An 8,473-nucleotide genomic window follows, 5' to 3' on the forward strand; every position below is an offset into this window, starting at 1 on the left:
TTTCGCAGAGAATTAGAAGAACAAAAAGCCGTCCCCTGGGAGACCAAAGAGGTAATTGCGGACGGGATAGCACCGTGTGGAAGAGACTTTCACGTACAGTGTCTTAGAAACATTCAGCATCCACTCAATCGGTTACTGAAAAATCAAAAGCAATGAACTTGGAGTTCCTTGTTCTCTGGGCACAGGGAGGGTCACTGTTTCACAAGAGGAAGTTGAGCCGTTAAAAGCAAAAGCTAAGCCTGCATGTCAGACAGGGGAAGGATGAAGAGAAGATTGCACAGGTTTGGGGGGAGCTCAAAGGTCAAAGAGCAAGGGCAACACAAAACCCAGCAAAGACCCAAACCCACAACTTTCCAGAAGCCCCCTTAGCAGACGGAGTAGTTAAGTCTCTTGCGTGCATTTCCAAACATGGAGGCGAAGCTTGACCTCGGAAGCCTGAGGCCCGGGTGGGAGGGAGGACCTTTCTCTTAAGGTGTGTGCCATGTGAGTGTGAGTTTCCCCGCCGGGACGCTGCTGTCAGGGTGGCCAAGCTAGGCCTCCTGGAGGAGCTTTGCTGGGGACCCTGTGCAAAAGAGGCAGGAATGCAGACAGAAGGGCTCCGATGTCCTGTGAGCTCCAGGCCCCTCAGTCCTCGTTACTCTGCACACAAGCTGGAACCGTGCGGCCCAGGGAACACCCTTCTGAGCAAACACCGCCCTGTTTTTGCACAGGGGCAAAGGATTCCTGCAGTGGCCCGCGAGCCTCCAGGCCTGGTGGGTGGAGGCCAAGGAGGCTGGGGAGATTAGCCCCAGGGCTCCCAGGAGTAGGGGTCCCAAGCCTGAGCTGCTCAGACTCACCTGGAGGCCTGGGCCCCACCCAGAGTTCCTGACCATGGGTGGGGCTGGGGCTGGAGAACTTGGGAACTTCAAGAACCACAGGCCTGGCCTGAGGAAAACCATCCCTGAGAGCGGGTTCTCAGGACTGAATAGGGAACAGCCAGATGCTAAGGACCCATGTCTTAGCAGAGAGCAGGAGAGGCGGCCCAGCTTAGGAGGACCCCAGAGAAACCGTGGGCCCAGGGAGGAAAGGGGCATCTCCGCCAGGGCCAGAGACAGAGGGGAGGGGAGAGGCTGGGACCTGACTGGGACTTGACTGCCTGAGGCCCTCCATGGCAGTGCTGGCCTCTCCCCCTCCTCTCTCTGTCCTCGAAGCCCTTCAGAGTTCTCCCCACAGATGCACATCCTCCAGGATGAGGTTCCAGACTTGAGGTCAGTCAGGAGGTGAGGCACAGACAAGCTGGTCTGTTACACAGAGGAAAGGAAGGGGTCATATCTCCGCTCTCCACTTGTAGCCAAATGGTGCAATGCTGCTGGCCAGGGACAGGGCGGCCGGGCACAGGTTCTCCTGGGAACAGCAGCACCAGCCATGCCTGGCAGAGCTTGGCTGGCCTTGACCTCGGACCTCCGGGACTGCGAAGAGATAACTGTGTGTTGTTTAAGCCATCCAGAATGTGGCACTGGGCACAGCCATCCGGGCAGACGAATACACCAGGGAACAATGTGTCAACGTGCTTGTCCCCAAGGAAGTTGCAGTCTGTTCTGGGGACAGAAATGTAAAGACCCGTGTTCATCATAAGACAGACAAGGGTGTCTGAGAGATGCTTAAACCAGGGTCAGGACAGAACAGATGACCCACACTCTGGGGATCCGCCTATGGAATCACCCAGATTTGGATGAAGCTGATCTAGGGATAGACAGAATGGACGCACTGGGAGATAGCACCAAGGAGGATGCTGTGGGGCTGACCCCAGACCAGTTCTGGCATTCGTGGGCAGGACCTAACTTCAGGTTTCCCCTAGAGTGTGTGACTCAGGGGTGGTGACAGCAGATGATGCAGAGGCCGGGCGGGCCATCGGGAAGACAGACTGATGGTACAGGGGACAGGATCTAAGAGGACCTGGGTGGCTCAGTCGTTAAGCATCCAACTTCGGTTCGGGTCGTGATCTCAGGATTCGTGGGTTCGAGCCTTGCGTCAGGCTCTGTGCTGACAGCTCAGAGCCTGGGGCCTGCTTCAGATTCTGTGTCTCCCTCTCTCTCTGCCCCTCCCCCCCCCAAATAAATAAAACATTTTTAAAAATTAAAAAATATATGTATTAGAAATCTACCATTTTTGGAATTTTGTATTGGCTTCTTTTCCATTTCTACAAAATTCTTTAAATTTGTTTTGAAGTTTTTGGATAGTTTTTATGATAAACAGAAAACGAGCTGATGGAAGAAGGCATTGGTGTCAAATTAGATGAGATTCTATGTTGAAATCTAGGAAGAAGCAGGTTTGTGAGCTACAATAGCAGCCTGTATTGCTAGTTAGAACATTGCCGCTTTGGGTATTTTGTTTCACTTTCTTTAAGCTGGGAAGGCAGTTTTCAAATGTTCTCAGTCAGGTTCCCACCTCACCCCCTAACTTGTGTGCAGACGTTTATGCCGAACAAATAGTCTTTCTATGACCGTGGTTTGCCCAGCAGCCCTAGAAGGGTCCTGAGGCATTGCTTCCCCAATCCCGAATCCGGGAATCCAGCCCTGGGGTCATCCACTGACTCCAAGGAAGGGAAGAGCAGAGACTCGGGGTGGCGGGTTCTGAAACTGAAACGGAAGACCGACTCCATAAACACCCACAGTTTCCTGCCCAAGCTGGGGTGGGTTGCTGTCCCCGAGGGCCTGATTCATCATGCTGAGTGCTGTTGGTGCCGGCTGAGGAGGTGTTGGCCGAAGTGGGGGGCTCCCCCCAGGGAGGGAATAGGGATCTGACGTCTCCCATGCACCCCTGTGTACAGGATCACATGCCTCCGGGGGGGGGGGGCGGGAGGTACCATGCACATTTGGTAGGTGAGAAAAGAGTGCAGGACCACTTGGAACATTTGCCCTGATTTGCTTGGTTAAAACGTAGCCAACAGGGTTCCCAATTCCATTCTCTTGTCATCTCTCCACACTCAGCTGACACCAGGCCTTCGGCAGTAAATTGAAGGGATCACGACGGATATTGAAATGGCCAGAAACAGTGCAGGACAGATTGGAACGTTTGGTACCTACAAATAAAAGTACACGTACGTTTGGGGCGCTGGGGTGGGGGGGGGCTCAATTGGCTGAGCGTCTGACTTCGGATCAGGTCATGATCTCACGATTAGTGAGTTCCAGCCCTGCTTGGTCTCTGTGCTGGCAGCTCGGAGCTCAGAGCCTGGAACCTGCTTCAGATTCTGTCTGTCTGTCTGTCTGTCTCTCTCTCTCTCTGTCCCTCCCCCACTCACTTGCACATGCTGTCCGTCATTCTCTCAGAATAAATAAATAAACATTAAAAAAACTAGCATCAACAAGGTTGACGTGGTTGAGTTTTGTGTATGTATATATATATAAACTTTTATATGTTATATTTCATAGAAATTCATTTACAGGTATTCGCTTTACATGTTTTGTGTTTATGTGTTGAAAATTCATTTACATATGATACACATATGACTTCCAATCTTTTATTTTGAAGAATGGCAAATCTATAGTAGCACCATGATTTAAAAAAAGTGTTCACGGGTTTTTAATGGGAAATTAAGAAAAGGAAACCCACCAACGACCAGTAGATTTTTATTTATTTATTTGTTTTTAAATATTTATTTATTTTGGGGAGAGTGCAGTGAGGAAGGAGCAGAGAGTGGGGGACAGAGGATCCGAAGCCGGCTGTGCGCCGACAGCCTGTCAGTGAGGGCCCAATGCGGGGCTGGAATTCCTGAACTGTGAGATCATGAACTGAGCCGAAGTCAGACACTCAACCGACCGAGCCACCCAGGTGCCCCCTGACCATGGATTAAAAAAAAAAAGGTTATTTATTTATTTTGAGAGAGAGAGAGAGAGAGAGAGAGAGAGAAAGTATTTGCGTGCCATGAGTGCACACGAGCCGGGGGGACAGGCAGAGAGAGAGAGGAAGAGAGAATCCCAACGAGGGGCTTAATGTCATGAATTGTGAGATCATGACCTGAGCCCAAATCAAGAGTCAGATGCTTAACCGACTGAGACACTCGGGCTCTCTGACCAGCAGATTTTTAAATAACGATTTTGACCTTACTGATGATCAAAGAAGCACAAATGGAAATGAGACCTACTTCTACCTACCATGCTGGTAAAGATTAAGCTTTGTCACTGGATATTGGGAGGGTGTTGGACAGACAGGGGAAATATTCAGCACACACGCTGCTATTCTGTGCAGAATCCCGTGCTGACATCGCTACTCTCAGTGCATCTGCCCACCGAACCCCAGGGAGATTATCAGTTAGCTTTGGCAACAATCAGAGTAAAGACTACATTTCCCAGCCTTCCTTGCAGGTAGGCATGGCCACGTGACTAACTCATGGCCAATGGGATATAAGCAAAAGTATCATGTGTCACCTGTTTGACACTCTGCCTGTCCTTCCTTATTCCTGCTGCTTGGAATGTGGCTGTGATGGCTGGAGCTCCAACCGGGACTTGGAGGGTGAGAGTCGACTCTGAGCTGGCTGAGCTGTGAGCTGGAAGGAGTCCTGAGGATTTTGCAGAACAGACTGCCAGGCCAGCCCCAGATGGTCTACCTCAGAACTTTTTTGTGAAAGAAATAAATGTCTGTCTCTTTTATTTTTTTTATTTTTTTTTATTTTTTAAATTTTTTTATTTTTCAACGTTTTTTATTTATTTTTGGGACAGAGCGAGACAGAGCATGAACGGGGGAGGGGCAGAGAGAGAGGGAGACACAGAATCAGAAACAGGCTCCAGGCTCCGAGCCATCGGCCCAGAGCCTGACGCGGGGCTCGAACTCACGGACCGCGAGATCGTGACCTGGCTGAAGTCGGACGCTTAACCGACTGCGCCACCCAGGCGCCCCTGTCTGTCTCTTTTAAACTCCAGTTATTTGGGGCTTTCTGTCCCTGTCAGTGAGAACCTCATCCTGACTGACCCAATTTACATATGCTTCACCTGGCAATTCCGGCTGCAGCAGATTAGTTTACAGAAATGACTGGACAAGTGGGCAAAACTGTCTCATACCTTAGGATGTGATGGCTCAACCCACTGTGTCCACGATAATGAGGGGTAGCATCTTCAGCGGCCGCTGGTACATGTAGAGAACACTTTATATATAAATCACTTTTGTTCTGAAGGGGAACCTGGGTCCTGTGGATGTGAACCATGGAGAAAGAAATGAATATTTTATGGCTGTGAACGTTGGGGTCCTTGCGTAGATGGCGTGGTGCAGGGCAGGACCTCCGAGTTAGACACAGCCTCTGCCACAAGCCTCTTGATTTCGGCTCAGGTCATGATCTCACAGTTCGTGGGGTCGAGCCCTGCGTCTGGGCTCTGTGCTGGCAGTGCAGAGCCTGCTTGGGATACACTGTCTCTCTCTCTCTCTCTCTCTCTCCCTCTCTCTCTGCCCCTCCCCCGATTTCTCTCTCTCTCAAATAAACTTAAAAAAAGGAAAAAGAAAATAACCAGGAGTGATGTTCACCTCTGAGAAATTTAACGACGAATTTTAAAGTGCATTGGTATTATTCTACAGCAGTGGTTCCGAACTGAAGGCCATTCTGCCCCCCAGGGGACAGCGGGCGTGGTCTGAACAGATATCTTGGTTGTCACCACGGAGAGGGTGTTAGTCCTCCCATCTGGTGGTTAGAGGCGGGGCGCTGCTACCCATCACAGGACACCCCCCCCCACCCCCCCGTGCGTGTGGCCGTGCTGAGGTCAGGGATCCCTGCTCTAGACAGAGACGACTGTCGCCTGAGAGCTGACGGAGACGTGGCAGCACCCTGTTTTTCCGGATGCTTGTCCACGGCTCCTCTCTCTCCCCCTCCCATGCGCTCCTCCTGTCCCTCCTCCCCCCACTGTATCCCACGTGCAATCCACAGCAAATCCGGTAGATTCCACCTTCAAAACACACTCAGAGTGTAAACACTTTGAACATTCCTCAGTTATCATGCTAATCCCAACCACCACTGTCTCTCCCAGATGCCTCTGCCTCCACCAGGGCCGCAGCCACCTCAACACAGCAGGGAAGTGACCTTGTTTCTCCTCTGCTCAGAATCCTCTGTCACCCTTTTACCTGGTACAGCGTCTAAGCCTTAGCCCTAATGATGCCCTCTAGGTCCTGGTATCCTTCTCTGCCACGCCCACCCCTAATCACAGCCCTGACGTCTAGCTCACCTCCTCTCTCTTCTTCTGGCTGCTCTGACCTCTTGTGGTCCATCAAGCCCGCCAGGTGGGTTTCTGCCCCAGGGCCTTTGTACTCCCTGCTGTCTACCTGAATCCTTCCTTCTTTCTACAGATGAATGCACGTTCAACTCTTTACCTCCTAATGCTTACAGAAACTCCATCCCGAAGACATCCTGTTTAAAATGGAACTCCCTGTGTTAACCGTCAGGCCTTGTTCTCTAGGTACCTTCCCCGTTTATTTTTTCTCCGTCTAATATTTAATCACTGTCTAAGACGGTATATATTTTGCTTGTTTATTTTGTTGGTTGCCTAGGTCGGGGCTTAGAGCTCAGTGCTACAATTCCTACCCACTGAGAGAATAAATGATAGGTAGGGTCTGTTGTTTTGTTTTGCTTTTTTTTTTTTTTTAAATTTTCAGTTTATTCATTTTGAGAGAGAGAGAGAGAGAGAGAGGCAGACAGGGAGGGGCAGAGAGAGACGGAATCCCAAGCAGGCTCCGCACCGTCAGCACGGAGCCTGATGCGGGGCTTGAACTCACGAACTGCGAGACCATAACCTGAGTCGAAATCAAGAGTCGGATGCTTACCCGACTGAGCCACTCAAGCGCCCCATGTTTTGCTTTGCTTTTTAAAAAGGAAGAAAGTACTTTAAAAGGTAAAATTGTGGCACGGCAAGGTACCTAGAAACACTCCCAAGTTACTTTGCAAAATCCAATGAAAGCAGCCATATTTTCTCATTTCTTTTATTTTCACTGTAGACAGTCCCAGAATTGCTAAGTTTACATCTCTTTTAAAAGGAAACTGCAAAAAAAAAAAAAAAAAAAAAAAAAAAAAGAGGTTAGAGTGGGAGAGAGCCAAAGCATAAGAGACTTAAAAACTGAAAACAAACTGAGGGTTGATGGGGGCTGGGAGGGAGGGGAGGGTGGGTGATGGGTATTGAGGAGGGCACCTTTTGGGATGAGCACTGGGTGTTGTATGGAAACCAATTTGACAATAAATTTCATATATTGAAAAAAAAATAAAAGGAAACTGCATATTTTTCTTGGACTGGGGAACGTTTCATCTAGCAACTGGAAAAAGGATTAGCCTGTTAGGCCAGTGGTTTAAATCCAGGCAGAGTAAACATCATACTTGGCAGGTGAGTAGCTCCTTAAACAGACTCTTAACCCAACGTCTCCCTCCTTCTTCAATACGGCCTCCTGTGACCGTGACTAGGGTGACTGACGGTCTTCTGGCATTTTTTAGGAGTGGTTGAAATTTGACATGGAGACATTCTCTTATTTGAATGTAGTTTTTCAAAGTGCCAGAGAATTAAAAATTTTTAACACACTCGCTGAGTGGATTCTACACGCCAGGCACTGGCTGGGTGCTGGGATGGTCCGTCCCCTGCGAACCTGCTCTGAGAGCAGCTGTCTTCTGCAGTGGAGACAACATTCAGTTAATGAAATGTATCCAAATACACAATAATTGAGCACGGACCGTGTCTCGGTTCTAGGCACTTGGGACACACACAGAACAAAACTCAAGGACCCTCATGGGCTCACAACACCCTGTTTAGTGAGTGAGAGGGTAAGCTGAGACAAGCAAGGATGGCTGGGGAGGATACTAAGTTAGTTTAAAACCTGCTCCCTGTCTCTATGGAATTTGACAATTACTATAGGAGGTAAGAATGAAAATACAATGGTCTGCTTAGGAAGTGCAGAGGCTTGGAAGGGCTGGGAGGGGGGTGGATGATGTGGTTTCAAGTGTTGGGGGTTGGAGCCAACAACCTACAGAGTTCTCCAGACGTCTTCAGTGCAAAAAGGTCGTCTTATTAAAGCATGGGGACAGGAGCTGTGGGCAGAACAGGGTGCACTGGGGTTGTGACAGGTGACTGATTACAGACCTTCAGGTTGGGAGGGGGTTGGGGACAGCGTAAGTCTCTAAGGTATTTTGGAAGCCAGGTTTCCAGGCTCCTGAGGGGGCTCACAATTGGTAAGGTTGCTTTTTTTCTTGTAAATCATTAAGACGGTTGCAAACTGACGGAGACTCCGGTCCTGCACAACTGTGATCTCTGTCAGGTAACTATTTGTTTCTTTTTAGCAAAGCACTGACCTTCAGACACTTGGGCGTTCCCAGAGGAATGTTAGACCCTGCCTGCCTCATTGTTAGCGGGCTGCAGGTTATAAGGAAATTTAATTTTATTTTCTTTCTTTTGCCTTTGTTCTCATCAGTGGACATGCAGAGAAAGGACTGTGACAGGAGTCACCGAGGGGGGCCTGGAGGAGGGGACCTGCTCAC

The sequence above is a fragment of the Neofelis nebulosa genome, chromosome 1 (genome assembly GCF_028018385.1).
Source record: "Neofelis nebulosa isolate mNeoNeb1 chromosome 1, mNeoNeb1.pri, whole genome shotgun sequence".
In the NCBI taxonomy this organism is placed as follows: Eukaryota; Metazoa; Chordata; class Mammalia; order Carnivora; family Felidae; genus Neofelis; species Neofelis nebulosa.